We start from the raw sequence: 22,772 nt of genomic DNA, 5'->3' as shown, positions 1-22,772 counted from the left end.
CACCTTCAGGCTTTCTAAAGGCGTAAATTGTGTATTTTACCTCCGCACTACCCGTCACAGTTTCAGAGGCCCTGAAATTTCAAGATAGCACAAAACCCCCCCAAATGACCCCATTTTGCAAAGTAGACACTCCAAACTATTAGCTGAGAGGCATGGTGAGTCCATGGAATAGTTTATATTTTGCCACAAGTTTCGGGAAAATTATTATTATTTTTTTTTTTTTACACAAAGTTGTCACTTAATGATATATTGCTCACACATGCCAAGGGTCATTTTTCAAACACCTGTGACAAAAAAATGAAATATTCAATGAGCACAACATGCCTCTCAGGACATTCCTTAGGATGTCTACTTTCCAAAAAGTGGTAATTTGGGGGGGAGGTTTGTACTGCCCTGCCATTTTAGCACTTCGTGAAATGAGATAGGCAGTCAGAAATTAAAGCTGCGTAAATTCCAGTATTTACACCATACATTGTAGACGATATAACTTTTGCGCAAACCAATAAAAATACGCTCATTGAGATTCTTTTTTTCAAAGACATGTAGCTAAATACATTTTGGCCAAAATATATGACATAAATTGAGTATATTGGATATTTTTTAAAAGACAAAGTTGAAAATGTCATTTTTTTCTCAAAATTTTCGATTTTTTTATTAATATCGCAAAAAATAAAAAGCGCAGAGGTGATCAAATACCACCAAAAGAAAGCTCTGTTTGTGGGAAAAAAAGGACATAAATTTCGTTTGGTTACAGCATTGCATGACCGCGCAATTGTCAGTGAAATTCACGCAGTGCCAAGTTGAAAAAAGGGCCCTGGTCTTTGAGCAGCCAAATCCTCCGGGGCTTAAGTGGTTAAAAAAAAACAAAAACACTCTGACTGAGGAATTTCGAGGACCTCCGTATAGTGGTGCAGCGTGAAAGGTCCCTTATGTGTAATAAAGGGCCTGATTCTGTACCACCACCTAAAGGCCTTAGAGTGTTACTAAACCCAGAACCTGCATTCACTATATCTGGTCTCCCACAGTACACAGAACATGGAAATACAATTATTTTAGTAAATATAAACAGATAAATACCTTTTCTGATCAGCAGTATATAGCAGCCTTGTGCACATATACACAATGCAAAGGATTAACCCCTTGGGTTCCACAGTGAGAATAACAAGCATGCTTTACTGCATATACAGACTGATTTTACTATTGTGGGTTTAGTAACACTTTAATGTCCTGCCCTGGAGTGAAATCTGGATTGTTAAACAAATGCACTAATCAATGGAAAGGAGACACAAAGTCACAGTTAGCGTGAAGCCTATCCCATATTGCTACTGAATTGGAGAGCGTAGGTGCCAAGATGGGGGCCATTGCTTAGGAGAGCTCCACTAAAGGTAGTCCAACGTAAATCCTGCAATTGCCACTCTCTCCATATATACCCAGTCAGGTTTGGCATAGCAAGAATATACCACTAATAGTTTTGTTAGACGAGCCGCCTGATAGTAACGAAATAGATCAGGCAACCCCAAGCCTCCCTAAGTCTTGGGGTAAAATATAATTTTCCTCGAGATTCAGTGCCCTCATGCACATTCTGTCTGTTCATTAACAGGGAATGTTTAGGAAGGCTTAGTAGGTGTCTTGTGCCAAAAGGGGTGTGCAGTGGTGTATTTAGGTTTTGTGCTGCCCTAGGCCTGACTAAACTTGAACACCCCCTAATTTAAATATGACCCACCCCTTCCTGTAAAGGCCACACCCCTTCCTGTTTATGACCCACCCTGTCATCTGTAAACCACAGACCATAACCACAGTCTATCAGTGCCCATCAGCATAGCTTCATCAGTTCCCATATGTTCAGCCTCATCAGTGCAACCTTATCAGTGCCGCCTCTTTACTGCCCGTCAGTGCAGCATATCAGGTTGGGCCTCATCAGTGGTCACCAGTGCAGCCTTATCAATGCCCATTAGTACAGCCTTATGTCATAGGTTTAGTAAGATTACTCTTTTAAGATAGTTGGACTTGTGTTTGCTGCCACTAATTGTAATTATAGGATTATTTCACTTATTTGTATAAAAAAATATTTTTTGCTGCCCCCTGCAAAGTGCCGCCCTAGGCCTGGGCCTTGTTGGCCTAGGCCAGGATACAGCACTGGGGGTGTGGTAAGACAAAGGGGAGCCCACCTGTACAATGTGAAGGCTTTTGTGTACAGAAGCAAGTAACATTTTAACATTAACAAGCATATTGTGGGAAGCCCCCTCTTTAATGTGACAGTGATTGGATGAGAAATCTTCTGCAGCTTCCTTCAACATTGCTTGAATGTTCTTTTTTTTTTATTCCACTGTTTCAGTGTCATCTGGGATCAGTATATCAGGGTTTGACTCTGGGTGAGCAACAAAAGTAGGAGAAGAGGTGAGGCATTCTATCCAAGAAATTGTGACAATGCTGCAGAAAAAATGGATTTTTGTAAAATCTTACCATAAAATCCTTTTCTCTTAAGCTCATTGACAGACGTAGTCCTCGTTGATTAATAACAACTCGGGTTATACTGCCCTCTACAGGAGGACTAGACAGGAAAGAAAACATTCTGGCCACACCTTAGGGGCAGTCCCAGAGGGTATATCCTCTCTCTCTCTGCTACAGCAAATCAGTTATGTCACAAAGCAGTGTTTAGAGAATTTAACCCAACCCAACTCAAAAACAGAGGGGCGGGTACTACGTCTGTCAATGAGCTTAAGAGAAAAGGATTTTACGGTAAGATTTTACAAAAATCCATTTTTCTCTGTCACCCATAGACGTAGTCCTCGTTGATTAATAACAACTCGGGACGTCCCAAAGCAGTACCACAAATGAGGGGTGGGAAAATGGAAATCAAAATCCAATCTAGAAGGCCCAACCGGTGCCAACTAGAAGTTTTAAAGGCTCATTAATCACACGATGAGACTCAACTGAAATTCCAACGGAAAAAAAAAACCCTCAAGGTAGACCGCCGGTCTCCTCAAATTGCGGCCTGCAAAACCTTGCGGCCAAATGAGGCATCCGCCGATGCCATCACATCAACTTTATAAAATTTCGTAAAGGTATGTACCGACGACCAGGTGGCCGCCTTGCACATCTGGACCACTGACGCCTGATGGCGGTAGGCCCAGGAAGTACTGAGCGCTCGAGTGGAGTGCGCCTTAACAGGGAACGGAGGATTCCGACCCTTAATAGAATAAGCCTGTACCACCGTCTGTCTAATCCATTTGGAGATAGTCGCGGCAGATGCAGGCAACCCCTTTCTGGGGCCATCCGTGATCACAAAAAGTGAATCCGTCTTATGGAACGTTTCCGTAGCCTTCAGGTATACCCTGATTGCCCGAACCACATCCAAGGAATGCAACGCATATTCCTGAGGATGATTGGGCTGAGGACACAAGGAAGGTAGCACAATATCTTCATTCAGATGAAAGTCTGAAACCACCTTAGGAAGAAAGGATGGCTTCGGATGAAGAACTACCTTATCCCTATGAACCATTAGATATGGGGAATGGCATGATAATGCAGCCAGTTCTGACACCCTGCGTGCAGAAGTGATAGCCACCAAGAAGGCCACCTTCTGGGATAATGTAAGCAAGGGAATCTCCCTGATATTTTCAAAGGGAGGTTTCTGCAGAACCGACAAAACCAAATTAAGATCCCAGGGCGGTAAGGGCGCGCGGACTGGCGGAGCCAAGTGCCGCACCCCCTGGATGAAATTCCGCACCAAGGAATGAGTAGCCAAAGGCTTCTGAAAGAAGATTGCTAATGCTGAAACCTGACCCTTGATGGTGCTCAAGGATAGTTTCTGCTCAACCCCCTTTTGCAGAAAAGCCAAGATTCGGGTCACCGAATAGGCACGTGGGGGAAATCCCAAAGATTCACACCACGCAATATAAGTCTTCCATGTGCGATAATAGACCTTGCTGGAAGTCGCTTTCCTTGCTTTAATTAGAGTAGGAATAACTGAAGCTGACAACCCTCTGCCCTTCAGTACCTGGGTCTCAATGGCCAGGCCATTAAAACCAGCGACTGTAAAGCACAATGGAAGATCGGTCCTTGAGACCGCAGATCCTCCCTGAGAGGAGGTCTCCAAGGAGCGTTCGCGACTAGCATGTCCAAGTCGGCCTGACGAGGCTAGCCTAGAATTTCCAGGATAACTGGAGTTCCCTCCATCTCTATCCTGCGGAGAAATCTCAGCAGCAACTTGAGAGGGGGGGAAGACGTATAGTAGCTGATACTGCCTTTATAGGCCATTCAGCGCGTCTGCTGCGTCCGCTAGAGGATCGCGGGCGCGCGTTACCAACCTCCGCGCCTTCCTGTTGAGCCGATATGCCAACAGATCCACCTCCGGGATGCTCTGATGAAGACACAGATGGTGAAATCCTTGGTGATCGACCTAAGTCATCACCCTGATATTGTCTGACTGGATCCGAACCCGGCTGCCCTAGAGCTGCTTGGTCCAGGCAATCCGACAAAGTCTGATCGCTCTCTGTTCCCACACATTTATCAGAAACTTGATTCTTATCAGGAGTGATGATTTCTCCTGGTTGAGCATTAGAGACCGAAGTCACCAGACTAGAGGCTCCTTGGTCTGTTTGCTCAACCGGAATCCGATTCCTGTAGGGAACTGAGACTAATCTTTGGAAAAGGTAAAGAAAATGATCTGTTCAGGGAACGGGAACTACCGCTCCCTGTAGCACCTAAATGTTGGAAGGGAAGAATCGCACCGGTAGCAGTGATCGATACTCGATCTTGTGTCCTGATCGTATGATCTCCTGAACCCCCTTAGTCCGAGATTCAGGAAGGCTCTAGCTCTGAATGCCGGTGAAGACGTCCCCCCACCCTCAAGCCGGTTGGGGGCGCACCTTCAGGCTGTATTAGCCTTAACTTCAGGTTTGGCTGAGTCGGCCTTTTGTTTGCCCGACCAGTGCCTCTTGAACCCTCCTAGAGGGGCTTTGCCTTTCTCGCTCGCCCCAGCGGAGCGAACGAACCCTTTATGAGCGGCAAAGAAAGGTCCACGCTTGTTACGAGGTCCTTTAGCTTTAGCAGCCTGCGGCAAAAAAGTGCTCTTGCCCCCAGTGACATCCTTAATGATCTCATCTAGGGTGGCCCCAAATAGGCGATTCCCCTGAAAGGGGAGATTCGCCAAGGCTTTTTTGGAACCTAGATCCGCTGACCAGCATTTTAACCACAGCACACGTCTGAGGATTACCGCTGACATAGATGCATGCCCTAACAAGGGGGTGGCATCCAGGGCTGCGTCACAGACGAACTGCAGTCCTTGTATAATTTGTTCCATCAAATCAGATGCTGCCTGGGGGATACCTTTCCCCTTTAGGTCATGGCGTACCAATCTTGCCCATTCCGTTAACGTCTGTGAAACTAAACCAATGACAATCACTGGTCTAAAGGCTGACCCTATCAGGGAAAAAATAGTGCGGGACTCCGCTTCCATCTTCCGATCCACCGGATCCTTAAAGGACGGAGCGTCCTCCAACGGGATAACAGTGGCTTTATTCAGTCTGGAAATAGGTGGATCCACCACTGGTGGTACCGTCCATTTCTTAATGAGGGATTCCTCAAACGGATAGCGTCTAGCAATGCGCTTGGAAACAGTAAAGGTACGTTTTGAATGATCCCATTCCTCTTTAATTTTATTACCAAAACATTTGGGTAAGGGAAAAACCTTCGCCGTCTTGGTAGGTTTACTAGTACCAAAGGGAATTTCCATCTCAGTTGCCTCTGCCGGTAAAACCTCAAGTCTTAAGGTTTCCCGGACCGCCACAACTAGTGCGTCCACCAATGCTTCTTCTTGTGCTATGGTAGAGGCAGGAACGTCCTCCTCACTGTCTGAGGGAACTTCACCTGAGACAACAGCCCCTGCAGAGGGACCTGCAGCTGCAATGACCATCTCAGAATCTGAATCTGAAGTATCAGATGAAATAGGGGTAGGCGTGGGTCGCTTTCTTGACCCCCGTCCCTGACAGGCCACCTCCACCCGAGACACCAAAGACTCCAAAACTGCTGTGAATGCATCCATACTCTGTGAACTGGAGGGTCTTGCCGCTACCTCGAGGGGAACAGGTGGGGGTACCTGTGTGGCAGGGTCCATGATTATTCCAGACACTTGCCGGAAAAAAATAATAAATAAAACTTTTTTTTTCTTTAGACCCCCAGCGCCACATCGCCCCTCAGTTACCTGCTTAAGGACCCCTACAGAGCGAGAGAGAGAGAGAGACCCCAAGGCTCACCACTTGATGCTCAGAAGTTTCAATACAACCTGTTCCAGCACTGTCTATTACAGACAGGAAGTCTTTGGCTGGCTTTCCCGGGTAAAAGGAGGCGGCTCCGCCCCTTTGTACGCCTTCCGGCGCCTCCCCCTAGCTCCTCGAGGTGTTTGGTCACCTCAAACATGGCCGCCCCCATGCTGGAGACACGAGGCTACGCCGGGTAAAAGGAGGCGGCTCCGCCCCTTTACACGCCTTCCGGCGCCTCCCCATAGCTCCTCGAGGTGTTTGGTCACCTCAAACATGGCCGCCCCCAGCTTGAAGATCTCACAGGAACACTGGAGAAAAAAGCTGTCTAAAAAAAATCTAAGAAAAATTCCTGCCAGGACCGAAGATCCTAGCAAGGCATCTAGGTCCTTACTCCTAACTAGACAGAAAAGAAATGATTTGCTGTAGCAGAGAGAGAGAGGATATTCCCTCTGGGACTGCCCCTAAGGTGTGGCCAGAATGTTTTCTTTCCTGTCTAGTCCTACTCCTGTAGAGGGCAGTATAACCCGAGTTGTTATTAATCAACGGGGACTACGTCTGTCAATGAGCGACAGAGAAATATATACTTTTGTCCAAAAGGGGCTTGTTGCATGCCTAAAATTGAGCTATAAATGGATACTGAGACCAGTGTTGAGACAAGTTCCTGCTCTGGTTCAAGAGATGCATTGTCAACCTGTGGCTGAGTGTTGTGTGGGCCTTAGCAAGAGTGAATGTTTGCCTGCTGTTTGGTGTTGGTTACCTGTTCTCCACTGTAGCTACAATTGAGGGAATTCCTCTGAGGGGTACTCACAAGTGTGGGGAAATAGGGTAAGCATGTCCAGTAGGAGTATATTATATGGTAACCCAGATGTAGATTATCCTGCAATGCATTGTCATGGCAAAAGGGCAGGCAGGAGGAAGCACCTGAGAACTTTAGAAGGGCTCTAAGCGGAAGTGTTGTTAAAATGTGCGACCAATGGTATGACGTAACACCTTGTCATCCTCCTAGGACTGGACTCTGGCTGAGTTTTAGCACCAAGATTGGAAATTGTAAAATGTAAAGTGAATACATTCCAACATAGCCCTAGTTTACAGTATACAGGGTGACCCTGTCTTACCAGTTCAGGACACTGGACTGTAAAAAAAAAAGTCCAGGCTTCCCCAATCTCACTGAGTATACTCCTGAAGGGGTCTTCAGGGACTGGGTTCCATGGGCACCTGTATAGCACCCTGCAGCTAATTCAATGCATTGCACCAAGTGCCAAGATGAGTGCCCCATGTCAGATCCATTAACTCAAGCGACATTACAGGCAGTCTCTGCAGTATACTCTGCTTCTGAATAAATTGAGGTTGATGGAAGAAATCTGTAACAAAAAAGTAGTGAAGCTGGTTTCCCTGGGAAATAGAAGTAGTCCATCGCCTACAGACACTAGCAAAAAACTGAGGGATCTCAAAGTAGGGTACGGTTACAGGGGAAGTGCCCCTTGGGATATGTCCTCAAAAGCTTGTCAGTGGCCAATCACCTGAAGGTATGGAACTGTAATCCAAGATATAAAGTCGCCTGTGTCCTGTACTGTCTGATTCAGATAGACAACATTTCTGTCCCAAGGGACCCAGTTTGCCTATAGAGACCCACATCTTTTTACTGAGCAAAAGAATACCTTTATCTCCATCTTGTCTTGATGTAGGCATTCCAATGACTTCCCCTCCCTCACACAGGTGTTCACCTTAAAATGGCATCCAGCAGCAAGAGGATCCTTCGCATTTGCACAACAGAACTGACAAAGCATATCGCTCATCCTGTCCATACAGTAGCATACAGCTGTTGGGAAAATAACCGGCTGATGCCAACTTGTGGACCTGACCACAATGCCGCCAGGAGTCCTGGTTATCCACCTAGATCAGACTCCAAAGTGTCTGGCTCACCACATACACTGGTTATGCCATTGGTCTGTATAGGGAAAAAAAGAGGCCTGCACTGTACTTGTCCACTGGGCAGTGGAACCCAGGTTGGGAAGGCGCCTGTCTCCTGCCTGCAAAGTACTCTGACAGAAAATAGTACCCAAACAGGCACCCTCTTGGAGAATATTGCATCCACACCCGCGTCTTAGAGGACAAAATGGCACCCTTAATATGAGCCCTAATAGAACAGAAGCACCAAAATGACTTCTGCACATGGGGCTCTAGGATTACCATTAGGGTACCCACGTTCTGTTTGCGCAGCTTCCTGAAGGCCTGCCCAGCCAGGTGGGAAAGGCTCTAATGGGGAGTATCCCTGGCGCACTGAGACAAGATGGTCTTAAAGGGCTCACAACTCCAATCTGCTTGTTTGGGTATTTAGTTTGTGACGAAACACCAGCTGCACAAAACTGCTTTTAATAAGACAGGACTCAATTTACCACACCCTGCCCCTTTCTTTGCAGGGGCCCAGGCACAAAGCTAGGGTGTACTGATCCAGCAAGCTGACACCCTTTGCCACAGTGGTCTAGTGCAGCCTGCAACTTTTCTTGATAGGAGATTTCACTGTTCCCTCACTACCAATAGTCTCACATACAGAGAGATGCATCCATCACCTAAGGACACTAGCAGAAAAAACTGAGGCTTGCATGGTAGGATGAGTTATGTGAGGTGATGGTAAAGCTTTGAGTGTCTTTTTTAGTGTCTAATCACCTAAAGGAGTGATTTATATCCTGTTATGATTTGAAAACCTGCGTCTCGTACAATAAAAGTTGTGCAAATGCAGCATCATTTTACGAATCTGGCTTATTTATTCAGTAAGCATCTTTTACTGTTGTGTAGCCCCTTTTGTGTTTTTCTCTTAAGCAGAGCACATACATTGATTGAAAAAAGTATTTGATCCTCTGCTGATTTTTTATGTATGCCCACTGACAAAGAGTTGATCAGTCTATAATTTTAATGGTAGTTTTTTTTTTAACAGTGAGAGACAGAACAAAAAAATCCATAAAAACGCATTTCAAAAAAGTTATAAATTGATTTGCATTTTAATGAGTGAAGTAAATATTTGACCCCTTCACAAAACATGACTTAGTACTTGATGGCAAAGCTCTTGTTGGCAATCACAGAGGTAAGACGTTTCTTGTAGTTGGTCACCAGGTTTGCACACATCTCAGGAGGGATTTTGTCCAAATCCTCTTTGCAGATCCTCTCCAAGTCATTAAGGTTTTGAGGCTGACATTTGGTAACTTGAACCTTAACCACTTGCCCACTGTGCTTCTACTGCGGTAAAGTGGCTCGTTAATGTCTGGCGACGTAGACCTATGTCACCAGACTCTCCCCCCTCTCGGTGGCGCGCGCGCCGCCGGAAGGCTCGCTCCCGCTGCATTCAGACACAGCGGGAGTTGGGCCAGGGGAGGAGAGGCGGTGATCACCGCCGCTCTTACCCGATCGTCGGGGATCGAGTGAGGAAATCCGCCCGCTTGTGTAAACAAAGCGGGCAGATCTCCTCTGTGACAGACAGTGACAGATTAAAGGATTCAGCATAGCTGAACCTTCGATCTGTGTGTCACACAATCCCCTCCCCCCCACACACGTCAGTAAGCATGTGTAAACAAAGCGGGCAGATCTCCTCTGTGACAGACAGTGACAGATTAAAGGATTCAGCATAGCTGAACCTGCGATCTGTGCGTCACACAATCCCCTCCCCCCCCACACACGTCAGTAAGCATGAGGCATACATTTAACCCCTTGATCACCAACAGTGTTAACCCCTTCCCTGCCAGTGTCATTATTACAGTAACAGTGCATATTTATAGCACTGATTACTGTAGTAATGTCACTGGTACCCCCAAAAGTGTCAAAAATGTCAGTCAAGGGTCCGATCTGTCCGCCGCAATGTCAAAGTCCCACAAAAAAAAAACAAAAAAACGCAGATCGCTGCCATTACTAGTAAACAAAAATAAACAATAAAAATGACAAATCTTTCCCGTAGTTAGTAAATGCAATAACTTTTGCGCAAACCAATCAAAATACGCTTATTGGGATTTTTTTTTTACCAAAAATATGTAGCAGCAAACAAATTGGCCTAAAATGTTAAAAAATTTTGATTTATAAATTTTTTTGGGAATGTTAGTTTTTTTTTCAAAATTGTCGCTCTTTTTTCAAAAATTAAAAAAAAAATCGCACAGGTGATCAAATACCACCAAAAGAAAGCTCTATTTGTGGGGGAAAAAAACTACATAAATTTAATTTGGGTACAGCGTCGCACGACCATGCAATTGTCAGTTAAAATAACGCAGTGCCAAATCGCAAAATATAGCCTGGTCAGGAATGGGGTAAAATCTTCCAGTCTTAAAGCGGTTAAAAATACGCTCATTGAGAATTTTTTTGTCAAAGACATGTAACTAAATACATTTTGGCCTAAATATATGACAAAAATTGTAAAAGTAGAAAATGTCAATTTTTTCGCAAAATTTTCCCTTTTTTTATTAATATCGCAAAAAATGAAAAGTGCAAAGGTGATCAAATACCATCAAAAGAAAGCTCTATTTGTGGGAAAAAAATGACAAATTTTGTTTGGGTACAGGGTTGCATGACCGCGCAATTGTCAGTTAAAGTCACGCAGTGCCAAGTTGCAAAAAGTGGCCTGGACGTTAAGCAGGAAAATCCTCCGGTGGTAAAGTGGTTCAACTCCCTCCACATATTTTCTATGGAAATAAGGTCTGGAGACTGGCTAGGCCACTCCAGGACCTTAATGTTCTTCTTTTTGAGCCACTTCTTTGTTGCCTTGGCCATGTATTTTGGGTCATTGCCATGCTGGGATACCCATCCATGACCCATTTTCAATGCCCTGGCTGAGGGAAGGAGGTTCTTATCCAAGATCTGATGGTGCATGGCCCTGTCCATCATCCCTTTGATGCAGTGAAGTTTTTCCTGTTCCCTTAGCAGAAAAACACCCCCAAAGCATAATGTTTCCACCTCCATGTTTGACGGTGGGGATGGTGTTCTTGGGGTTATAGGCAGCATTCCTCCTCCTCCTCCAAACACGGTAAGTTGAGTTGATGCCAAAGAGCTCGATTTGGGTCCCATCTGACCACAACACTTTCACCCAGTTCTCCTCTGAATCATTCAGATGTTCATTAGCAAACTTCAGATTGGCCTGTACATGTGCTTTCTTGAGCAGGGGGACCTTGCGGCACTGAAGGATTTCAGTCCTTTACAACGTAGTGTGTTACCAAATGTTTTCTTGGTGACTACGGTCCCAGCTGCCTTGAGATCATTGACAAGATTTTCCCATGTAGTTCTGGGCTGATTCCTTACCATTCTCATTAACATTAAAACTCCACGAGTTGAGATCAGAGCCCCAGACAGAGGGAGATTGACAGTTATTTTGGGTTTCTTCCATTTGCGAATAGTCGCACTAACTGTTGTCACTCTCTCACCAAGCTGCTTAGCGATGGTCTTGTAGCCCATTCCAGCCTTGTGTAGGTTTACAATCTTGTCCCTGACATCCTGGGACAGCTCTTTGGTCTTGGCCATGGTGGAGAGATTGGAATCTGATTGATTGTTTGCATCTGTGGAGGGGTCTTTTAGACAGGTAACAAGAGGAGATTAGGAGCCCTCAGTTTAACCACTTTACCACTAGAGCATTTTGCTGTCTTACATCTGGGCCACTTTTTGCGATTCGGCGCTGTGCGACTTTAACTGACAATTGCGCGGTCGTGCGACACCATACCCAAACGAAATTTACGTCCTTTTTTCCCCACAAACAGAGCTTTCTTTTGGTGGTATTTGATCACCTGTGCGATTTTTACTTTTTGCGCTATAAACAAAAAAAGAGCGTAAATTTTGAAAAAATAACAATATTTTTCACATTTTTTTATATGAAATTCCCCCCAAAAAAATGTAAAAATCAAAATTTTTTTAAATTTTTGGCCAATTTGTTTTCTGCTACCTATGTTTGGTAAAAAAATTCACAATAAGCTTATTTGATTGGTTTGCGCAAAAGTTATTGCGTTTACTAACAAAGGGAAAGATTTCTGTCATTTTCGGTGGTTTTTTTTTTTAACGCGTAATGGCGGCGATCTGCGATTTTTTTTGCAGGACTGCGACATTGCGGCCGACAGATCGGACCCTTGACTGACATTTTTGACACTTTTGGGGGTACCAGTGACATTACTGCAGTAATCAGTGCTATAAATATGCACTGTTACTGTAAAAATGACACTGGCAGGGAAGGGGTTAATTTTATTGGAGAAGGAGGGGTTAATGTATGCCTGGTGCTTACTGACGTGTGTGGGGGGAGGTGACTGTGTGACACAAGGACAGATCCAGGGTTCAGCTATGCTGAACCCTGCAATCTGACCCTGCCTGTCACTTGGGAGATCCGCCCGCTTGTGTTTACACAAGCAGGCGGATCTCCACACTAGATCCCCGACGATCGGGGAAGAGCAGAGGCGATCGCCGCTGCTCCTCCCCTGGCCCGACTCCCGCTGTGACTGAAAACAGCGGGAGCGAGCCTCCGGCGGCGCGCGAGCGCCGCCCACAAGGGGAGTGTCCGACGACGTCGTACTACGTCATCAGACGATAACGAGCCACTTTGCCGCAGTAGTACTACGGTACTCAGCGGTAAAGTGGTTAAGAGAGTGCTCCTAATCTCAGCTCATTACCTGTATAGAAGACACCTGGGAGCCAGAAATAAATGGATTTTTGTAAAATCTTACCGTAAAATCCTTTTCTCTTAGCTCATTGACAGACGTAGTCCTCGGTGATACACCACCTTCGGGTTATGTTGCCTCCACAGGAGCAGGACTAGACAGGAAATTAAAAAGCTCTGGCCACACCCTAGGGGCAGTCCCAGAGGGTATATCCTCTCTCTCTCTGCCTCAGCAAATCAGTTATGTGAAAAAGCAGTCTTTAGAGATTTTAACCCAACTCAAAAAACAGAGGGGCGGGGACTACGTCTGTCAATGAGCTAAGAGAAAAGGATTTTACGGTAAGATTTTACAAAAATCCATTTTTCTCTAGCGCTCATTGACAGACGTAGTCCTCGGTGATACACCACCTTCGGGACGTCCCAGAGCAGTATCACAACTGAGGGGTGGGAAAATGAAATCAAATCCCAATCTAGAAGGCCCAACCGGTGCCAACTAGAAGTTTACAATGCTCATCCTTAATGATGAGACTCAACAAAAAAGAGAAAAAAAAATTTTTTTTTTTTTTTTTTCAAACAGAAAAAAACCCTCGAGGTAGACCACCGGTCTCCTCAAATTGCGGCCTGCAAAACCTTGCGGCCAAATGAGGCATCCGCCGATGCCGTCACATCAATTTTATAGAATTTTGTAAAGGTATGTACCGACGACCAGGTGGCCGCCTTACATACCTGGACCACTGACGCCTGATGGCGAAAGGCCCAGGAAGTACTGAGCGCTCGAGTGGAGTGCGCCCTAACAGGGAACGGAGGACTCTGACCCTTAATAGAATAAGCCTGTACCACCGTTTGTCTAATCCATTTGGCAATGGTCGCGGCAGATGCAGGCAAACCCTTTCTGGGGCCATCCGTGATCACAAAAAGTGAATCCGTCTTACGGAATGATTCCGTAGCTTTCAGGTATACCCTGATTGCCCGAACCACATCTAAGGAATGCAACGCATGTTCCCGATGATGCTTGGGCTGAGGACACAAGGAAGGTAGTACAATATCTTCATTCAGATGAAAATCTGAAACCACCTTAGGAAGAAAAGATGGCTTAGGATGAAGTACTACCTTATCCCTATGAATCACTAGGTAAGGGGACTGGCATGATAATGCAGCCAGTTCTGACACCCTGCGAGCAGAAGTAATAGCCACCAAGAAGGCCACCTTCTGGGATAAAGTAAGCAAGGGAATCTCCCTGATGTTTTCAAAGGGAGGTTTCTGTAGAACCGACAAAACCAAATTAAGATCCCAGGGCGCGCGGACTGGAGGAGCCAGGTGCCGCACCCCCTGGATGAAATTCCGCACCAAGGATTTGGTAGCTAAAGGCTTCTGAAACTTGACCCTTGATGGTGCTCAAGGCTAGCTTCTGCTCAACCCCTTGTTGCAAAAAGGCCAATATTCGAGTCACCGAATAGGTACGTGGAGGAAATCCTAAAGATTCGCACCACGCAATATAAGTCTTCCATGTGTGATAATAGACTTTGCTGGAAGTCGCTTTCCTTGCTTTAATAAGGGTAGGAATGACTGAAGTAGACAAACCTCTGTCCTTCAGTACTTGGGTCTCAATGGCCAGGCCATTAAACCCAGCGACTGTAAAGCATGATGGTAAATTGGTCCTTGAGACCACAGACACTCCCTGAGACGAAGTTCCCACGGAACGTCTACGACTAACATGTCCAAGTCGGCCAGGCCGGCTTGAGGAGGCCAGCCTAGAATTTCTAGGACCACTGGCGCTGATAGAATCTGAACCAGGCGTCCCTAGAGGTATCTGGCCCCGACCATCCGAGAAAGTCTGGTCGTTTTCTGTTCCCACACATTTATCAGATACCTGATAGTTATCAGGAAAGGTGATCTTTTCTGGTTGAACCTCAGGGACCGAAGTCACCCGACTAGAGGCTACTTGGCCTATCTGGTCAACCAGATCCGATTCCTGTGAGGTATCGGGACTAATCTTAGGAAAAGGTAAAGGAAAAGATCTATTCAGGGAACGGTAACTACCGCTTCCTGTAGTACTTAAATGTTGGAAGGGAAGAATCGCACCGGTAGTAGTGGTTGATGCTCGATCTAATGTCCTGAATACCGGTGAAAACGTCCCCCCACCCTGAAACCGGGTGGGGGCGCACCTTCAGGCTGTGTACTCCTTTGCTTCGGGTTTGGCTGGGTTGGTCCTTTGCTTGTCCGACCAGCCCTTCTTGAACCCTCCTGGAGGAGTCTTGCCTTTCCCGCTAGTACCAGCTGGGCGCCCTTTATGGGCGGTAAAGAAAGGTCCTCGCTTGTTGCGAGGTCCCTTAGCTTTAGCAGCCTGTGGCAAAAAAGTGCTCTTGCCCCCAGTTGCATCCTTAATGATTTCATCTAGGTTGGCCCCAAATAGACGATTCCCCTGAAAGGGGAGATTTGTCAAGGTCTTTTTGGAACCTAGGTCAGCTGACCAGCATTTTAACCACAGCACACGTCTGAGGATCACCGCTGACTTAGATGCATGCACTAATAAGGGAGTAGTGTCCAAGGCTGCGTCATAGATAAACTGTAGCACTTGTATAATCTGTTCCATCAAATCAGATGTCTCCTGGGGAATATCTTTTCCCCTAAGATCTTGGCGTACCATTTTCGCCCATTCCGTAAGTGTCTGGGAAACTAGACCAATAACAATTACTGGTCTAAATGCTGACCCTATCAGAGAGAAGATGGTGCGGGACTCTGCTTCCATCTTTCGATCCACCGGATCCTTAAAGGACGAAGTGTCCTCCACTGGAATAACCGTGGCTTTATTCAGCCTGGAAATAGGTGGATCCACCACTGGTGGTACCGTCCATTTCTTAATGATGGATTCCTCAAACGGATAGCGTCTAGCAATACGCTTGGAAATAGTAAAGGTACGTTTAGAATGCTCCCATTCTCCTTTAATCTGATTATCGAAACATTTAGGTACAGGAAAAACCTTCACCGTTTTGATGGGCTTATTAGTACCAAAAGGAATCTCTGTTTCAGTTGCCTCTGCCGGTAAAGCCTCAAGTTTTAAGGTTTCCTGCACTGCCACAACTAGTGCGTCCACCAATGCTTCTTCCTGAATTATAGCAGGAGAAGAAGCGTCCTCCTCACTGTCTGAGGGGGCTTTACCTGGGATAACAGCCCTTGCAGAGGAACCTGCAACTGCAGTGACCATCTCTGAATCAGAGTCAGAGGTGTCAGATAGTATAGGGGTAGGCGGGGGTCGCTTCCTTGACCCCCGTCCCTGACAGGCCGCCTCCACCCGAGCCACCATAGACTCCAAAATTGCTGTAAATGACTCTATACTCTGTGCACCGGCGGGTCCCGTGGCCCCCTCGAGGGAAACAGGTGGGGGAATATGTGTGGCAGGGTCCATGATAATTCCAGTCACTTCCTGGATAATATAATTCAAAAATAAAAAACTTTTTTTTTTTTTTTTTCAGACCCCCAGCGCCACAAAAGCCCCTTAGTGTTACCTGCTAGGGATCCCTATCGATCGAGAGAGAGAGATAGACCCCCAGGCTCACCACTTGATGCTCAGAGTTTAACTGCAACAGGTTACAGCGCTGTCTTGACAAACAGGAAGTCTTTTGGCTGGCTGCCCAGGAAGAAAGGAGGCGGCTTCGCCCCTCTGCACGCCTTCCGGCGCCTCCCCCAAGCTCCACGAGGTGTTTGGATCACCTCAAACATGGCCGCCCCCATGCTGGAGACACGAGGCTACGCCAAAATGGCGGCTCGTGCAATCCAGCAAAAAAAATGGCGGCGGCCTGTACTGAATAGCGGTGTGCTGCAGGGCGCACAACACTCTCTCTGCATGGGGATATGGCGTGGTTGGCGGTACCGGCCCTGGCGGACCGCATGGCCATTCGGGAGGCCTGCTAATAGCTGGAGATCTGATTAGGAAGGCAGTCTACATGTCCGTGGCTTCTGACTGGTAGGTAGCTTATTCTTAACACCGTAAGATTCCCAGAATGCCACAGATTACATCTTTTTAACATGTATACAATTAGATTGTTAGCTCCCAAACCAAGCCTCCTGGCTTTTTGCACATAAAATCACACTCAAAGTAGGAGGATCTGTGTCATGTTACAGGATAGAGAGGGACTCTATCTTACCATACAGAGAGGGGCCCGCGTTCACCACAAGACCCGTCAGGGGAAAAGGGGGAACATACTACTCACCATACCGGAACCAGGCGGGCACCAACTCCTGACAGTACCCCTCTCCACCGGGGCGGGAGGGCTGTCGACCGATACGGATGCCGTGACTCATGGTCTTTGGCGTTTCAGCGAGACGTTTAACTCGCGTGGACAGTCCTTTAATGGGACTTTGTCGCGGCCGACCCAGCGCGGAGCTATGGCCTGCACGCGCTCGTAGGCTGAACTGGGGTGACCACCGGATCTCAACATCCAGCCCGTCGCCCAGTTCAGCTTTCTTGCTTGAAGATCTCACAGGAACACTGGAGAAAAAAAGCTGTCTAAAAAATCCTTTAAGAAAAAATTCTTGCCAGGACCTAAGATCCCAGCAAGGTATCTAGGTCCTTACTCCTAACTAGACAGAAAATAACTGATTTGCTGAGGCAGAGAGAGAGAGGATATACCCTCTGGGACTGCCCCTAGGGTGTGGCCAGAGCTTTTTAATTTCCTGTCTAGTCCTGCTCCTGTGGAGGCAACATAACCCGAAGGTGCTGTATCACCGAGGACTACGTCTGTCAATGAGCGCTAGAGAAATTGCTGATTGATAGGGGATCAAATACGTATTTCACTCATTAAAATGCAAATCAATTTATATATTTTTTTTAAATTGTTTTTTCTGGATATTTTTGTGGCTATTCTGTCTGTCACTGTTAAAATAAACCTACCATTACAATTATAGACTGATCATTTCTTTGCCAGTGGGCAAACATACAAAATCAGCAGGTGATCAAATACGTTTTTCCCTCACTGTAGTGGTAAGGTTAATGCAACCCTATTCATGGAGATTCATGCATAGCTATAAAAAAAAATTACTAAAATGCTTTCAGTTGCCTTGCAATTGATATGTTAGACTATTCTAGCAGGAAATGTTATTGTCATTAAAATTCTTTATCATGCAGCCTTAGTCTCTCAGTTGAATAAATCTGTTGACACAGACAATAACCTTTTGAAAAAGCTCACTGACTATGGTTTTAATGCTTTGAGTTACTGACATGATTAAATATACATATATGTAATAAATAAATCATTATTAAACACCTCATATGCAATACGCAGTTCAGTTTTGGGCACCAGTTCTCAAAAAGCATATTGGGTAACTGGAGAAAGTGCAAAAGAGGCATGGAGGAGCTCAGCTATGAGAAACAATTAGAGCAGCCTTTCTCAACCGTTTCAACACAGAGGAACCCTTGAAATAATTTTCAGGTCTCAGGGAACCCCTGCTAAAAATGACTATATTTACAACTCATGATACATTAGTGTGATGGTCAGTGGAATGAATGCTCCTTACACTTGTGGTCATTGGGAAGAATTACCTTCTTCCAGATAGCTAAAAAGATCAGTGGTGCCAGGGGGAACTTATCTGAAAGGCAGAAATTTCCCATTGCTCAAGGAACCCCCTGCAACCTCTGGAGGAACCCTGTTTGAAACTCTCTTCAGAAGAGGTGGTTAAGGGGGAAGGGGGGAGTGGCTGGGGAGGGGGTGTAATCAACATGTATATATACATAAGTGGTCCATATAGTGAACTCCATGTAGAGTTATTTACTTTAGGGGACACTCTTTAGGTCCTGAGGAAAAGAGATTTGTTCTCCAAATACAAAAAGGCTTCTTCACAGCTGTGAAAATGTGGAAAAAACTGTCTCAAGAGCTGGTTCTGTCCAGCTAAATTGATTGGTTTATAAAAATGCCTAGATTCTTTCCTAAATGTACATATTTATAACTGGATACTAACATTTATAGGTAAAGTTGATCCAGGGAATATCCGATTGCCTCTTGGGGTATGAGGAAGGATTTTTTTCCCCTGCTGGAGCAAATTGGATCATGCTTTGCTAGGGTTTTTTTGCCTTACTCTGGATCAACTGTAGGTATAGGATTGTGTATATAGGGATTGTATAATTTTGTTCCCCTTCCCTTGGCTGAACTGGATGGACTTGTGTCTTTTTTCAACCAGACTAACTATAACTATACAGAAAATGAAATTGGAGGGAAATCAGAATTCAAAGTATGGAAGCCAGTGGACTGTCATTTTAAAATAAAGCAGTGTCAGCCACCATTTTCTCTTTATGGCATATTTGTTTTAAAATACTAGGAGGTGTTGTCTCAGGTAGCCATATTCTAGCTAACCTTTTTATTTTTAGTCAATAAAAGAAGTTGAGTGCAAGCACCCGACTTGTAGCTGCTGGGCATACCATCACTTTCCGTTTCCTCTATGGGACAGACCTATCGTTATGGCAGAAACACGTGTAGCACAATAAACGGACCATGCCATATCTGATCACTATTTGACAATGTTCATCATTTGATCATTAACAACTTTACCGCTGAGTACCGTAGTACTACTGCAGCAAAGTGGCTCGTTATCGTCTGACGACGTAGACTTACGTCGCCAGACTCCTCCCCCTTTAGGCGGCTCCCGCGCGCCGCCGGAGGCGCGCTCCCGCTGTTTTCATTCACAGCGGGAGTCGGGCCAGGGGAGGAGCAGCGGCGATCGCCGCTGCTCTGCCCCGATCGTCGGGGAATCCAGTTTGGATCTCCTAAGTGACAGGGAGTGACAGATCGGAGTGTTCAGCATAGCTGAACATCCGATCTGTCCCTGGCTCACTCAGTCACCTCCCCCCCACACGTTAGTATGCACCAGGCATACATTAACCCCTCCCTCTCCAATAAAATTAACCCCTTCCCTGCCAGTGTAATTTTTACAGTAACAGTGCATATATATAGCACTGATTACTGCAGTAATGTCACTGGTACCCCCAAAAGTGTCAAAAATGTCAGTCAAGGGTCCAATCTGTCCGCCGCAATGTCGCAGTCCCGCAAAAAAAAAAAAAAAAAACGCAGATCGCTGCCATTACGCGTTAAAATAAAAAACACCAAAAATGACAGAAATCTTTCCCATAGTTAGTAAACGCAATAACTTTTGCGCAAACCAATCAAAATACGCTTATTGCGATTTTTTTTACCAAACATGGGTAGCGGAAAACAAATTGGCCAAAAATTTTAAAAAAATTGGTTTTTACATCTTTTTTGGGGGGAATTTCATATAAAAATTTTTTAAAAATATTGTTATTTTTTCAAAATAAACGCTCTTTTTTTGTTTATAGCGCAAAAAGTAAAAATCACACAGGTGATCAAATACCACCAAAAGAAAAATGGATTTTTGTAAAATCTTACCGTAAAATCCTTTTCTCTTAAGCTCATTGACAGACGTAGTCCTCGTTGATTAATAACAACTCGGGTTATACTGCCCTCTACAGGAGTAGGACTAGACAGGAAAGAAAACGTTCTGGCCACACCCTAGGGGCAGTCCCAGAGGGTATATCCTCTCACTTCCTGCTACAGCAAATCAGTTATGTCACAAAGCAGTGTTTAAAGAATTTAACCCAACCCAACTCAAAAACAGAGGGGCGGGTACTACGTCTGTCAAGGAGCTTAAGAGAAAAGGATTTTACGGTAAGATTTTACAAAAATCCATTTTTCTCTGTCGCTCATTGACAGACGTAGTCCTCGTTGATTAATAACAACTCGGGACGTCCCAAAGCAGTACCACAAATGAGGGGTGGTTTAACAGAAATCAAAATCCAGAAGGCCCAACCGGAGCCAACCAGAAGTATCAAGGACTCCGAGTAAAAAGATGAAACCTAAGTGAAACACCCAACAAACCCTTGAGGTAGACCAACAGTCTCCTCAGATTGCGGCCTGCAGAACCTTGTGGCCAAAAGAGGCATCTGACAATGCCATCACATCAACTTTATAAAATGTTGTAAAGGTATTAACCGACGATCAAGTCATCGCCTTGAAAACCTGGATCGCTGACGCCTGATGGCGGAAGACCCAGGAGACACTAGGCGCCCGAGTAGAGTGCGCCTTAACAGGGAACGGAGGATTCCGACCCTTAATAGAATAAGCCTGTACCACCGTCTGACTGGTCCATCTAGATATGGTCGCGGCAGACACAGGCAACCCCCTTCAAGGGCTATCCGTGATCACAAAAAGTGAGTCCGTCTTACGAAAACAAGTTCGTAGTAGTCAAGTGTATCCTTCTGAACCCCATCCAAGGAGTGTAATGCAAACTCCGAAGGATGGCTAGTCTTAGGACACGGGGAAGGTAACACAATATTTTTATTCAGATGAAAACTCTGAAAACCACATAGGAAGGAAGGATGGATCTGGAAGAAGAACCACCTTATCCCTATGAACCACCAGATATGGGGAACGTCAAGATAATGCGGCCAGTTCTGACACCCTGCGTGCAGAAGTAATGGCCACCAAGAAGGCCACCTTCTGGGATAATGTAAGCAAGGGAATCTCCCTAATATCTTCAAAGAGAAGTTTCTGAAGAACCGACCACACTAAATTAAGATCCCAGGCGGTAAGGGTGCGCGCACTGGCGGAGCCAGATGTCGCACCCCCTGGATGAAATTCCGCACCAAGGAATGATTAGCCAAAGGTTTCTGAAAGAAGATTGCTAACGCTGAAACCTGACCCTTGATAGTGCTCAAGGACAGTTTCTGCTCAACCCCTTGTTGCAGACAGACCAAGATTCGGGTCACCGAATAGGTATGTGGGGGAAATCCAAAAGATTCACACCACGCCATATAAGACTTCCATGTGCTGGAAGTCGCTTTCCTAGCTTTAACTAGAGGTAGGAATAACTGAAGCTGACACTCCATTGTCCTTCAGTACCTGGGTCTCAATGGCCAGGCCATTAAGCCAGCGATTGTAAAGCAAGATGGAAGATCAGTCCCTGAGACCGCAAATCCTCCCTGAGAGGAAGTCTCCAAGAAGCGTCCGCGACTAGCCTCACCAAGTCGGCGTACCAGGCTCGACGAGGTCAGTCCGGAATTTCCAGAATAACTGGAATTCCCTCCACCTCTATCCTGCGAAATAGTTCCCGCAGTAACTTGAGAGGATGGAAGGCATGCCGTAGCTGATACTGCTCCCACGGGGCGATCAGTGTTTCTGCTGCGTCCGCTAGAGGATCGCGGGTGCGAGCTACAAACCTCCGCACCTTCCTGTTGAGCCAAGGTGCCAACAGATCCACATCCGGGGTGCCCCAATGAAGGGACAGCTAGTGAAAAACCTCTGGATGAAGAGGCCATACCCCTTGATCCAGAATCTGATGGCTGAAAAAATCTGCCTGCCGATTTCCCACGCCCGGAGTGAACACTGCGGGGAGATCCGGAACAAACAGTTCCGTCCAATGAAAGATGCTAGTCGTTTCGATGGCCACCAGGACACTCTAAGTACCCCTTTCTTGACATAAGTCACGACCGTGGCGATTGGATCCGAATCGGGCTGCTCTAGAGCTGCTCGGTCCAGTAAATCAGACAAAATCTGATCGCTCTCAGTTCCGATACCCTATTGGTAACCTGGATGCTATCGGAAGGAATTACTTCCCCTGGTTGAGCATCGGAGACGCTCGCTCAACCGGATCCGATTGTCCAGGAAATCGGAATTCTGATTCCATTAGAAAAAAATCTCCTTCAGGAGAATTCGGGTATGAGACTGGGTATACGGTACTGCCTCTAAGAAGGCCACCATCAGTCCCAGCCAATAGACGGACAGCAACATCCGAATCGTTGACTGAACCTTCTGGAGTTTCTCCGCAAGGAGAAACTTTCTTGCCCAGGATGTATCCAACATTAGGCCCAGATAGTTCAGTCTCCTGGTGGGAAC

This window comes from Pelophylax lessonae (assembly GCF_965119305.1).
Source record: "Pelophylax lessonae genome assembly, chromosome: 2".
In the NCBI taxonomy this organism is placed as follows: domain Eukaryota; kingdom Metazoa; phylum Chordata; class Amphibia; order Anura; family Ranidae; genus Pelophylax; species Pelophylax lessonae.
The sequence above is the reverse complement of the archived record's forward strand: the minus strand, read 5'-3'. Positions refer to the sequence as shown.